The sequence below is a fragment of the Lepus europaeus genome, chromosome 4 (genome assembly GCF_033115175.1).
Source record: "Lepus europaeus isolate LE1 chromosome 4, mLepTim1.pri, whole genome shotgun sequence".
In the NCBI taxonomy this organism is placed as follows: domain Eukaryota; kingdom Metazoa; phylum Chordata; class Mammalia; order Lagomorpha; family Leporidae; genus Lepus; species Lepus europaeus.
This window is the reverse complement of record NC_084830.1, coordinates 72,575,812-72,587,877: the sequence shown is the minus strand read 5'-3', so window position 1 is coordinate 72,587,877 and position 12,066 is coordinate 72,575,812. Positions and strand designations below refer to the sequence as shown.

General features: G+C 40.4%; 1 pseudogene; it reads right to left on the bottom strand.

Moving 5' to 3' along the window:
* Positions 1-1,231: 1,231 nt before the first annotated feature.
* Positions 1,232-2,380, bottom strand: LOC133758387 (centromere protein K-like; annotated as a pseudogene).
* Between the last annotated feature and the right edge of the window lie 9,686 nt (positions 2,381-12,066).

Sequence of the window (12,066 nt, the reverse complement as noted above, 5' to 3'; positions counted from 1 at the left end):
CAGGACTGGAAGCTGAAGCCATGCACTCTTGGGCATATAGTACTTGAGCATTTTAACCACTAGGCTAAGTGCCTAGTCCCTGAATTATGTTAATATATTTACCAATATCAAACCATCCTTGCATTTCTGGAATAAATTTTACTTGGCATTTGACATGATTCCTTTAATATTCTGTCATTTAATTTGTTGATATGATATTTAAGATTTGGTACTTGAAATTATTTATTTTGGAGATATTTAGAATTTTATTTACAGAAAATTAACAAAATGTTATGAACATAGTTTTGTTGGTAGTGAGTAGGAGCAAGAGTGGATTGACATGTCATTTGGCATATTATATATATATTTAAGATTTATTTATTTATTTGAAAGTCAGAGTTACATAGAGGGAGAAGGAGAGGCAGAGAGAGAAGTCGTCTATCTGCTGGTTTACTCCCCAGTTGACCACAACGGCAGGACGTGTGATGACCCAAAGCCAGGAGCCAGGATCTTCCTCCAGGTCTTCCCACGTGGGTTTAGGGGCCCAAGGACTTGGGCCATATTCTACTGCTTTCCCAGGCCATGGCAAAGAGCTGGATTGGAAGTGGAGCAGAGAGGACTCAAACTGGCGCCCATATGGGATGCTGGTGCTGCAGGCAGAGGATTAACCTACTGCGCCACAGCACTGGTCCCTACAATATATATTAAATACAGTTATTAGGCTATCTTTACCCATTAGCTCTTTACATTCCAATTTTTAACAAATCTAGAAGAAAAATAGTAAACATGAAACAAATTTTCTAAATATTTAAAATTATGTAGTCTTCTACAGATATTACTTCAAGTTAAAAAAAACTATCTGCAAATTAAATCACTTTTCCATTACAATTGCTAAATATAAAAGATTTAAGTACCAGATGGAGCTCAAAACGTATACCTAAATTTTAAAAGAAAAATATTACATTAGCAATATCATAAATAATGAAGAATACTGCATGATATAAAGTACATTAAATGTTTTATAAGTCTAGGATATTTTTATTTGCATTTTTGTTTATATGTTTAAAACACAAAAGCACTAAAAAAGGATCATTTAACAATGAATAATGGGTGGCAACACGTACCCTTTAAGGAGAATAGGAAGATGAACTATGTGTTTCCACTTGCAAATAATGTTCTTTATACAAATGGCCCTGTGTTTCTATTATCCTTGAGTGACAAGATTCCTTACTGTATGAAAGAGACCATTCTATTACTGATGGAAGGCTTCTGATCTTATTTGGGTTGGATCTTCTGATGTCTCAAGGCAATTCCATTAGGCAACAGCAGTTCAGTATAAGGAGGCCAAAAGGAATCACTAGTTTTGATATATGGATCATGTAGAGCATCAAATAATCTGTCTATAAGAGTCTGTAATATCTCATGCAGTGTTATCAGCTGTGCAGTTGATTCTTGAATGCTTTTTCTTTTTGACACTTCCATCAGGCAGAGAAGTGGTCTTCTAGAAAGTCTCCCAAGGTAATCAAGAGTTTCTTTTTTTTTTTTTATTTATATATATTAAGCATTTTAGTTTTCAGCTCATTAAAGGTTCTTTTTTCAAAAAAAATTATTTTATTTATTTGAAAGACAGAGTTACAGAGAGAGGTAGAGACAGAGAAAGAGAGAGGTCTTCCATCCACTGGTTCACTCCTCAGATGGCCGCAATGGCTGGAGCTGAGCCGATCCAAAGCCAGCAGCCAGGAGCTTCTTCTAGGTCTCCCAATTGGGTGCAGAGGCCCAAGCACTTGGGCCATCTTCTACTGCTTTCCCAGGCCACAGCAGACAGCTGGATCAGAAGAGGAGCAGCCAGGACTCGAACCGGTGCCCATATGGAATGCTGGCAGTTCAGGCCAGGGTGTTAACCTGCTGTGCCACAGCACTGGCCCCTAAAGATTCTTGATTTAGAAAATGCCACAACCTGATTTTTCAGGTCACTGTGTAGTACATTAAGAGATTCCATTATCTGTTGCTATTCATCCAAGCACTGTTGCTCTCTTTGGAAGTTTTCCTTTAACTGTTCCTTCTTTGACTGAATAGTAGATGGCACCTTCTCAAGGTCATGCTGCAGTTTTTGGAACTCTTTTCCCAGGGTTACCAGCACATCTTCACTGAGGGGAGCTATTTCAGGTGTTTCTTTGTGCCAGGGACTGAGTTCAGCGGTCAAACATTTCATAATTAGTAGTGAAAGCTGAGCATTTGAAGCAGTGAGTGTCTCAGCTCTAATGAGCGATCATTTATTCTGACATCCTTCCATATCTTTTCACATTTCTTCACATTCTTTAATAAGTTCTTCTCCAGTACCTGTAACAGCTTCCACATCTATGGCACTCTCTGGATCTAGATCTTGCTGATTCACTGACATGTGCTTTGTGATTTTCTTAACTTTCAGTATCAAAAGAAAAACTGATTAGACCTCTGTGCCTCAGTTTCCCCTACCACTACAAGGCCAAATCTTTAGGTCTCTGCAGCTGTCACAACGACTTGAATTTATTCAAAGGATTATAATACATATTTAAAAGATTTTTTAATAAAAAGAATTATAAGAAAAAATACTTACTGGTTAAATCTCAGTTGGCAAGAAAATACTATCAATCAAAACACCTCTTTTCTAAGTTTCCTGGTAAGGATCAGAGACTCCAGACTTTAGGAGCAGCTCATCAAAGTCGCTTTACAGATCAGGAAGGCTGTGGCTCAGAGATGGTGTGACTTGTGCAAGATCACACTACGTAAGGGCAGGCATTGGTTAACACAAGCTAGTCGTTAAGGCTTAAAGAAAACATCAGGGAAGATTCTTGTCTCAGCTCAGTTCTTGTAATACATTACCTTCCTCTCCGGCAGAATGAGAAGAGTGGCTACATTTAATTCTCAAACTGAACATTTCACAAAACATGATGCATTTTATACAATAAAGACATTACTCTCATCTGCAAATGATTAGAAATGCTGTTAGTCTCAATGATTCCCGCAGCTTTCAGTTGTGACTGCTTCTCCCTCACTGTGAAGGCAGAGCCAGCACAGTCGGTTTCTGCTCCTTGGACAGTTCTCTCGGAGACACACCAGGGAGGCGGCTGGCCAAGAACGGCTGTAAATGGGGATGAAAGAAACACAGAACAAAGGGAAAACTCTTGAAGGACACAGATGAGCATTTTAAAAGTCTCCAGCTTTTGCAACTATCTGGAACTAAGACCAACACAGAGCAGGGGCTTCTCCTGTTTGCTGCTTCTGCAGGATCCTGCTGCTTGCTTTTAAGGCCTCAGAGCCTTCTATAAATCCCCATCAGCCTCACGCTGACCCTAACTACCCGCCTGCCTCCTCCCTTCAGCCTCCTTCGCAGTCAGCTGGAGCCCTGCGGTGACTACAACACGACACAACACCTGCGGCGGAATCCCGTCCCTGACTTCGCGCGTGTGGCCAAGGACTGGCTTTGGAGGGCCACGACAATGGCACTGAAGCTTCTGCTGTCTTTGGACGAGTCAGACAGGAACTCAGCCAAAGTGTGTGTGTGGTGTCACAGGGCAAAACAGTTAGATGACTGACTTTTTCCCTTCCCTGTCCTGTTGACATTGCTTCAGATTCTAATCTGGTGGTACATTTTATGGAGGCCTTGCCGCAGAGAGTGTCTTTTTTTTTTTTTTAAACCATTTAAGGGGCTATTATTTTTACTATGTAAATTCCCCAATACCCAGTACAGCACATGGCACAGTGAATATAATTGTAATTTAATAAAAGATGAAACTGAAGCCCAGAGAATTTGATTCGCTCTGGGTCTCACAGCTTGCTGCGACTCCTGCTCTCTTAGAATCTCTTTTCCAGCAATGTCAGTTTTCTGGAGAGAAAACTGTACAGGTTAGGATTTTAGAATTGTTAATACATCCAAGTGTGCAGGTGCTACAAAAAGTTCACAAAAAGCAGAATTAAAAGATAAGTTTATTTTGATGCAAACATTTTTTGAGATGCATGCACAGGCTTTTCCTAATATGAATTTTCCATGAACCTTTTGAAGACCTCTTGTGTATGAGAAATCAAACTTGCAATAAAATGAATGCTGTGTAAGTTGTGAATGCATTTTGATGAGGAAATGGGTTTACATGTGAGTTTCGAGGATCGATTCAGAGAATTGCAATCTGCTTTAAAACAATTCACAGTACTTGCAGTGTCATTATGGAAAGACTCGTATTAAAGCAAACCTAATCATTCAAGACTTGAAAGCATTACTTCTAAAATTTCACTGTGGAAATTTTGAAACATGTACAGAAGTAGAGAGAAGAGTATAATAAACCCACAATTCTAGTTCAACCTATACAGCATATGGGTGATCTTTGATCTATTCACTCTGCTTCCTGCACCCCTTCCTTGAACTGTTTTGAAGTAAATCCCAGATATTATATAATTTTATCCATAAATATTTCAGTGTACCTCTTTAAAAGATAAGAGGCTTTTTTTCTGAAGTAACAACAGCATTGTTACTTTAAAACATTAATAGAAATGTCTTAATATTATTCAATAATCCAGTTTGTGTTGAAATTTTTCTCTGAGTGCCTCAAAAATGTCTTTCAACAGTTGAGTTGTTTAAACCCTAATCTAAACCAGATCCACATTGAATTTGGCTGGTAGATTTTGAAATCTCTTTTAATCTGTAGCATTTATGGCAAGAAAATACTTAAATATTTGTTCCTTGAAGAATTGTTTAGAATTCAAGAGAATAGTTTCCTATATATTTAGATCATCCTTGATTGAATCTGAAGCAGCATTAATTTTAAGAGACATTATTTTTTTTTTAAATTTTATTTAATGAACATAAATTTCCAAAGTACAGCTTATGGATTACAATAGCTCCCCCCCCCCATAACTTCCCTCCCACCCACAACACTCCCCTCTCCCATTCCCTCTCCCCTTCCATTCACATCAAGATTAATTTTAAATTATATACAGAAGATCAATTTAGTATATATTAAGTAAAGATTTCAACAGTTTGAACCCACACAGATTCACAAAGTGTAAAATACTGTTTGAGTACTAGTTATAGCATTAATTCACAATGTACAACACATTAAGGACAGAGATCCTACATGAGGAGTAAGTGCACTGTGACTCCTGTTGTTGACTTGACAGAGATCACTTTTCAGTTAAATTTAAACACCTAGGAATAATTGTGTATTGATTACAGAGTTCAACCAATTGTTTTAAGTAGAACATAAAAAATACTAAAAGGGTAAAGTATTAAGTTCTTTTTGTCTGTTTGTTTGTTATATAGTTATTTTTTTCAACCTCCCTCCCTCCTGCGGCCCTCCCCTCTCCCACTCCCTCTCCCATCCCGCCCTTCATCGAGTTCCATTTCCAATTACCTTCATATACTGAAGATCAACTTAGTATATACTAAGCAAGGATTTCAACAGGCTGCACTCACACAACCGCACAAGGTATAGGGTACTGTTCGACTAATAGTGTTTTTAAGTTTCATAGTAAAACACATTAAGGACAGAGATCCTACGTGGGGAGCATGTACCCAGTGACTCCCGTTGTTGATTTAACAATTGGCACTCTTATTTATTTATGACATCTGCAATCACCCGAGACTCCTGCCATAAGCTGTCTAGGCTATGGAAGCCCCTTGAGTTCAGTCAAGGCCATGTCACAGTGGAGGGTCCTTCCTCCCTTCAGAGAAAGGCGAGAGGCATTATTTTTATGTACCACTATTTAAAATGTTGAAAATTATGATTATATGCCACTAATAAGACATATTCAATTTCAAAGACAATACAAATGGGGAAAATACTCACCTTTTTTTAAAAAAAAAGATTTTTTAAAAGATTTATTTATTTATTTATTTATTTGAAAGTCAGAGTTGCACAGAGAGAGAAGAGACAGAGTGAGAGAGAGAGAGAGAGAGAGGTCTTCCATCTGCTGGTTCACTCTCCAGATGGCCGCAATGGCTGGAGCTGCGCCGATCGGAAGCCGGAAGTCAGGAGCTTCCTCTGGGTCTCTCATGTGGGTGCAGATACCCAAGGACTTGGACCAGCTTGTACTGCTTTCCCAGGTCATAGCAGAGAGCTGGATCAGAAGTGGAGCAGCCAGTCTGAAACTGGCGCCCATACGGGATGTCAGAGCTTCAGGCAAGGGCATTAACCTTCTGTGCCACAGCGCTGGTCCCTAAAAAAGATTTTTTAAAAATTTTATTTGAAAAGCAGTTATAGAGAGAGAGGGAGAGATAAAAAGAGAGAAATCTTCTATCTGTTGGTTCACTCACCAAATGGCCCCCACAGCTGGGGCTGCACCAGGCAGAAGCCAGGAACCAGGAGCTTCTTCTAGGTCTCCCACATGGGTGCAGGGGCCCAAGAACTTGGACCGTCTTCTATTGCTTTCCCAGGCCATAGCAGAGGGCTGGATAGGAAATAGAGCAGCTGGGACTCGAACCCATGTGGGATGCCGATGTTGCAGGCAGTGGCTTAACCTGCTATGCCACAATGCTGGCCCCAAATGTGCATCTTAAAATCAATGAAATACTGTAGTTGGAACATAGCAAACTCAATATATTTACTTCAAAATAGGGTATGCTCCAGGGGATTCCAATTCAATCCTATCAAGGTTGCATATACTAATGCCATCTCACTAGTCCAAGTCATCAATTTCTGTTCACAATCGATCATAATGATAGGACTAAGAATCAAAGGGATCACATAAACAAGACTAGTGTCTGAAAATAATAACCAATAGAATAAAAAAGGGAGAGAACAATCCAACATGGGAAGCGGGATACACAGCAGACTCACAGAATGGCAGATGTCCTAAACAGCACTTTGGCCTCAGAATCAGCCCTTAAGGCATTCAGATCCGGCTGAAAAGCCTATGAGAGTATTTCAGGAATGGAAAGCTAAGACATTCTGGCAAAAAAAGAAAAATGACCTAAATGAAAGATCTCTGTGAGTGAGATCCCAGTGGAAGGAACAGGTCATCAAAGAAGGAGGTACCTTTCTCTGAAGGGAGGAGAGAACTTCCACTTTGACTATGACCTTGTCTAAATATGATAAGAGTTGGTGAACTCAAAAGGCTTCCATAGCTTTGGCAACTCATGACAAGAGCCTAGGGTGATTACTGATGCCATAAACAAGAGTGTCGATTTGTTAAGTCAACAACAGGAGTTACTGTGCACTTACTCCTCATGTAGGATCTCTGTTCTTAATGTGCTATACATTGTGATTTAATGCTATAACTAGTACTCAAACAGTATTTTTCACTTTATGTTTCTATGCGGGTGCAAACTGTTGAAATCTTTACTTAATATTTACTAAACTGATCTTCTGTATATAAAGAGAATTAAAAATGAATCTTGATGTGAATGGAAGGGGAGAGGGAGCGGGAAAGGGGAGTGTTGTGGGTGGGAGGGAAGTTATGGGGGGGGGGGAGCCATTGTAGTCCATAAGCTGTACTTTGGAAATTTATATTCATTAAATAAAAGTTAAAAAAAATAAAAATAAATAAATTTTTAAAAAATAGGGTATGCTAATGGTATGTAGGCTGTGTGAAAATTTCAAATATAAGAAGAGTTAGCCTATCCCACTGTGGGTACAAAACACTGAACAATGATTTTCCTCACTTGTTTTCATGGCCTGTGATGAGCTTTTGTCCTTTTCAAGTTTTGTGTATAATCTCAAGGTCTTAGGTGTTTATAGCACATTTAATACATATCAATATTAGCTTTTTGAACAATTTATGGCCTCTGAGAAGGCAATGAAATGCCTACATCATGAAAAAAATTGTTTCACATTTACTTGAATGGCAGAGAGGGAGAGAGGGAGACACACAGATGAACAGGGGTGTCCCATCTGCTAATCACTCATCAAATGCCAACAACAGCTGGGGTTAGGTCAGATTGAAGCCAGGAGTTAGAACCTCAATCTAGGTCTCCCATGTGGGCGGCAGGGATACAACTACTTGAGCCAATACTTGCTGCCTGCAAGGGTGTGCATTAACAGGAAGCTAAAATCCAGAGGGTAGCCAGGACTCAAATCCGGTCACTCCTGAATGGAACTTTGGACCTACACTAAATACTCACTCCTTCTGTTGTTCTTTTGTTAACTTTTCCTCCCCTTTAGATTGTACTGATTTTAGAGTGTTGGGTGAGTGCAATTTGAAAAATATGTATTTACAATTCCAATAAAAACCTTTTTCCCTCTCTTCTTACTTTCTTCCTTTTAAAGATTTATTTTATTTATTTGAAAGGTAGAGTTAGAGAGAGAAAGAAAAAGAGATATCTTCCATCCACTGGTTCACTCCCCAAATGGCTGCAACCACCGTTGGCTGGGCCAGGCCCAAGCCAGAAACCTGGAACACCATCTGGATCTCCCACACAGGTGGCAGGATCCAAATACTTGGACCATCTTCTGCTGCTTTCCAGATTAGCAGGGAGCTGGATCAGAAGTGGAGCAGCTGGGATTTGAACTGGTGCTCATATGGGATGTTGGTGTCACAGGCAGTGGCTTAATGCACTGTGTCACAAAGCCAGCCCATAATAATCTTTACAGAAGTTGATGACACAAGGGGAAAAAGGAGTCTTCCTCAATTTTATTTGGTATTTATTATTTATTATATATTATTTATTTGGTATTTATTATTCCTCAAATTTATATGGTAGATTTGGTTTTTACTTATTAGAGACATTGCCATTACAGATTAGTTCCTGATAAATTAAGTGTCCACTTCAGAGAAGTAGAAGAATCTACTTGTACTGTCCTTGTTAACATAGCCTCTTTTTTTTTTTTTTTTGACAGGCAGAGTAGACAGTGAGAGAGAGAGAGAGAGACAGAGAGAAAGGTCTTCCTTTTCCGTTGGTTCACCCCTCAATGGCCGCTGCGGCCTGCATACCATGCTGATCCGAAGCCAGGAGCCAGGTGCTTCTCCTGGTCTCCCATGCGGGTGCAGGGCCCAAGGACTTGGGCCATCCTCCACTGCACTCCCTGGCCACAGCAGAGAGCTGGACTGGAAGAGGGGCAACTGGGACAGAATCCGGCACCCCGACCGGGACTAGAACCCGGGGTGCCAGCGCCGCAGGCTGAAGATTAGCCTAGTGAGCCGTGGCGCCCGCCTAACATAGCCTCTTGAAAAGGAAGGGCTGGGGATCCCAAGGTGCGCAACTGAATCACAGGTCCTAGGGTGGAGAAAAACAAGCTCTAAACATTTTTACCTCAGGTCATCAGCAAATTTTGAAAGTCAAAAAACTTCGATTTCTCCCTGGAGAGTTTCTAGCCCTTGACTAGAAGAATTTTGCTTCTAGCTATCTGTGCTTTCAAGAAGGAACTGGGTTACATATTTACCAGACCTGAGGCTGTCCAAAGGCAATTCTTCTCTACGATTCTCTGAAACCTTGGATACAGAATTTTAAATATTTATTATTCATTTATTTATTGTTATTTATTAGAGACAGACACCTTTCATCCACTGGTTCACTTCTTAAATGCACACAACAGCCAGGGCCTGGCCAAGCTGAAACCAGGAGCCCAGAACTCCATCTGGGTATCCCATATGGGTGGCAGAACCTAAGTACATTAGCTCCTTGGAATTAAACAACAAGAAGAAGCCTTAAGAGTATACAATAGGGTGACTATGAATAATGTTAATGTACTCCGTATTTCTAAGACAACCTAGAAGATAGAATTTTGAATGCTTTCACCATAAAGAAATGTTAAATGTTTCAAGACATATTTATATGTACCTTGATTGCATATTGTACAATGTATACATGTATCAAACCATGTGGTACTCATAAATAAGTATAATTTTTATATGTCTGTTAAAATTTATTAATAAAAAATGAAAAAGTATAAATGTATAGATAAATTCTTGCTGGGTATATGCCCTCTGAGATACAGAAATAGGCTTGTTCTTGAATTAGCTTTCAAAGTAGCCACAAAATTCCAAAATACAAGTGGGTAATTTGAGGGTTCCAGGTAAATCTGAAATTCATTATCGCTCTTCTGTTTTTGCTTGACTATTGAGAGGAACAAAGTCTTTGAATTTCAGCATAAGAACTCAAAGATTATTAATTGGCTTTTCTTTCCACCATTGGAGTTAAGTTTCAACGATAGGCCTTATTTGGAGTACCCCTCTGAACTTTCCTACTTTTCTTAAGAAACAAAAGGCCAAGAGAACTTAAGTGTAGTTTGCTGTTTTTAGTAGCATGGTATCCTGAGAATTTATACAAGCTGTTTGAGGTTGAACTTTGCTACTTACCAGTGAGAATTGTTGGTTAAAGGGAAAGAAAATCAGAAGTAATATATATAAAATTCAATGACTGCATGTGACTGGGGAGCATTAGAAATTCAAAGCTAAGCACTACAAACTGGAAATACCTTTAAAATGGGACAATTATTCACAACATTCAGAATGAGAAAAAGTAGCAGTGGCCAATGTATTTTCTTAGTAATTTCGGCAATGAATGCTATTCTTTATCATGGTAATGAAGCTATTTTTTAAAAAAGATTTATTTGAAAGAAAAAGAGGGAGAGATATCTTCCATCAACTCATTAACTCCCCAAATGGCTGTAACAGTCAGGGCTGGGCCAGGTCGAAGCCGGGAACCTGGAACTCCATCTGGATCTTCCCCATGAAGATACTTCCAAGTATTGGGCCATCTTCTGTTGCTTTCCCAGGTGCATTCGCAGGGAGCTGGACTGGAGGTGGAGCAGCCCGGACTAAGAACGAGCACATATACAAGATGCTGGCATCTCAGGTGGCAACTTAACCCACAGCACTACAGCACTGGCCCCAAAATAAAATTGTGATCTTAAACTGTTAATTAAAAAAAAAACTTGAGACCAGGCATTGTCCTGTCAGTTAAGCCACTGTTTGGGACAGCTGTGTCCCATATTTGAGTGCCTGGGTTCAATTCCCAGCTTCTACTCCTGATTCTGGCTTTCTGTTAATGTTCACCCTGAGAGGCAGCAGGTGGTTGCTCAAGGTAGTTCAGTTCCTGCCATCCAAATGAGAAACCTAATTGAGTTCCTGACTCCTGGCTTCAGTCCTGGCTATTGCAGGCATTTGGAGAGTGAAAGAATTTCTGGGAACCCTCTCTGCCCAGCTGTCTCCGTCTATATATTTCTGTTTCTCTGCCTCTGTCTTACTACCTCTCAAAAAGCATATATTTTTTCTTTTCTTTCTATTTTATTTATTTCTTTGGGAGGTAGATTTACAGAGAGAAAGGCCTTTCATCTGCTGGCTCACTCCCCAAATGGCCACACAAGTGTCAGAGCTGGACCAGGCTGAAGCCAGGAGCCAGGAGCTTCTTCCTGGTCTCCCACATCGGTGCAGGGGCCCAGGCATCTGAGCCATCCTCTGCTACCTTCCCAGGCCATAAGCGGAGAGCTGGATCAGAAGAGGAGCACCTGGGACACAGGACACGGGTGCCCATATAGGATGCCGAGGCAGCAGGTGGAAGCTCAGCCTACTACACCATAGGACCGGCCCCAGGAAGCATTTTTTTTTTCTATCACAGTATGAGCCCAGAGTGAGTCATCCATTCAGCAGGGGACAGCAAGAATTGTTCACAGAACAATCAATTACATTCATATTCTTTTATTTGTTGCTATTTGAAGATTATTTATTTATTTATTTGAGAGGTAGAGTTACAGAGAGAGAGAGGGAGAGACAGAGAGAAAGGTCTTCTGTCAACTGGTTCACTCCCCAAATAGCTGCAATGGCCCGAGCTGCACCAATCCGAAGCCAGGAGCCAGGAGCTTCTTCCAGGTCTCCCACAAGGGTGCAGGGGCCCAAGGACTTGGGCCATCTGCTGCTGCTTTCCCAGGCCATAGCAGAGAGCTGGATCAGAAGTGGAGCAGCAGGGACTCGAACTGGCGCCCATATGGGATGCCTGAGCAGCAAGCAGAGGATTAACCTACTACACCACAGCGCTGGACCCTATTTGTTGCTATTTGTAAACTTACATAGACTATGGAGCTAGAAGTGAACAGAAAGTGTGCAGAAAGGTAAACAAATAATAACTATTTAGTACAATTTTATAAAGTGAGCACCACAGGCAACCACCCCTCAGATCAA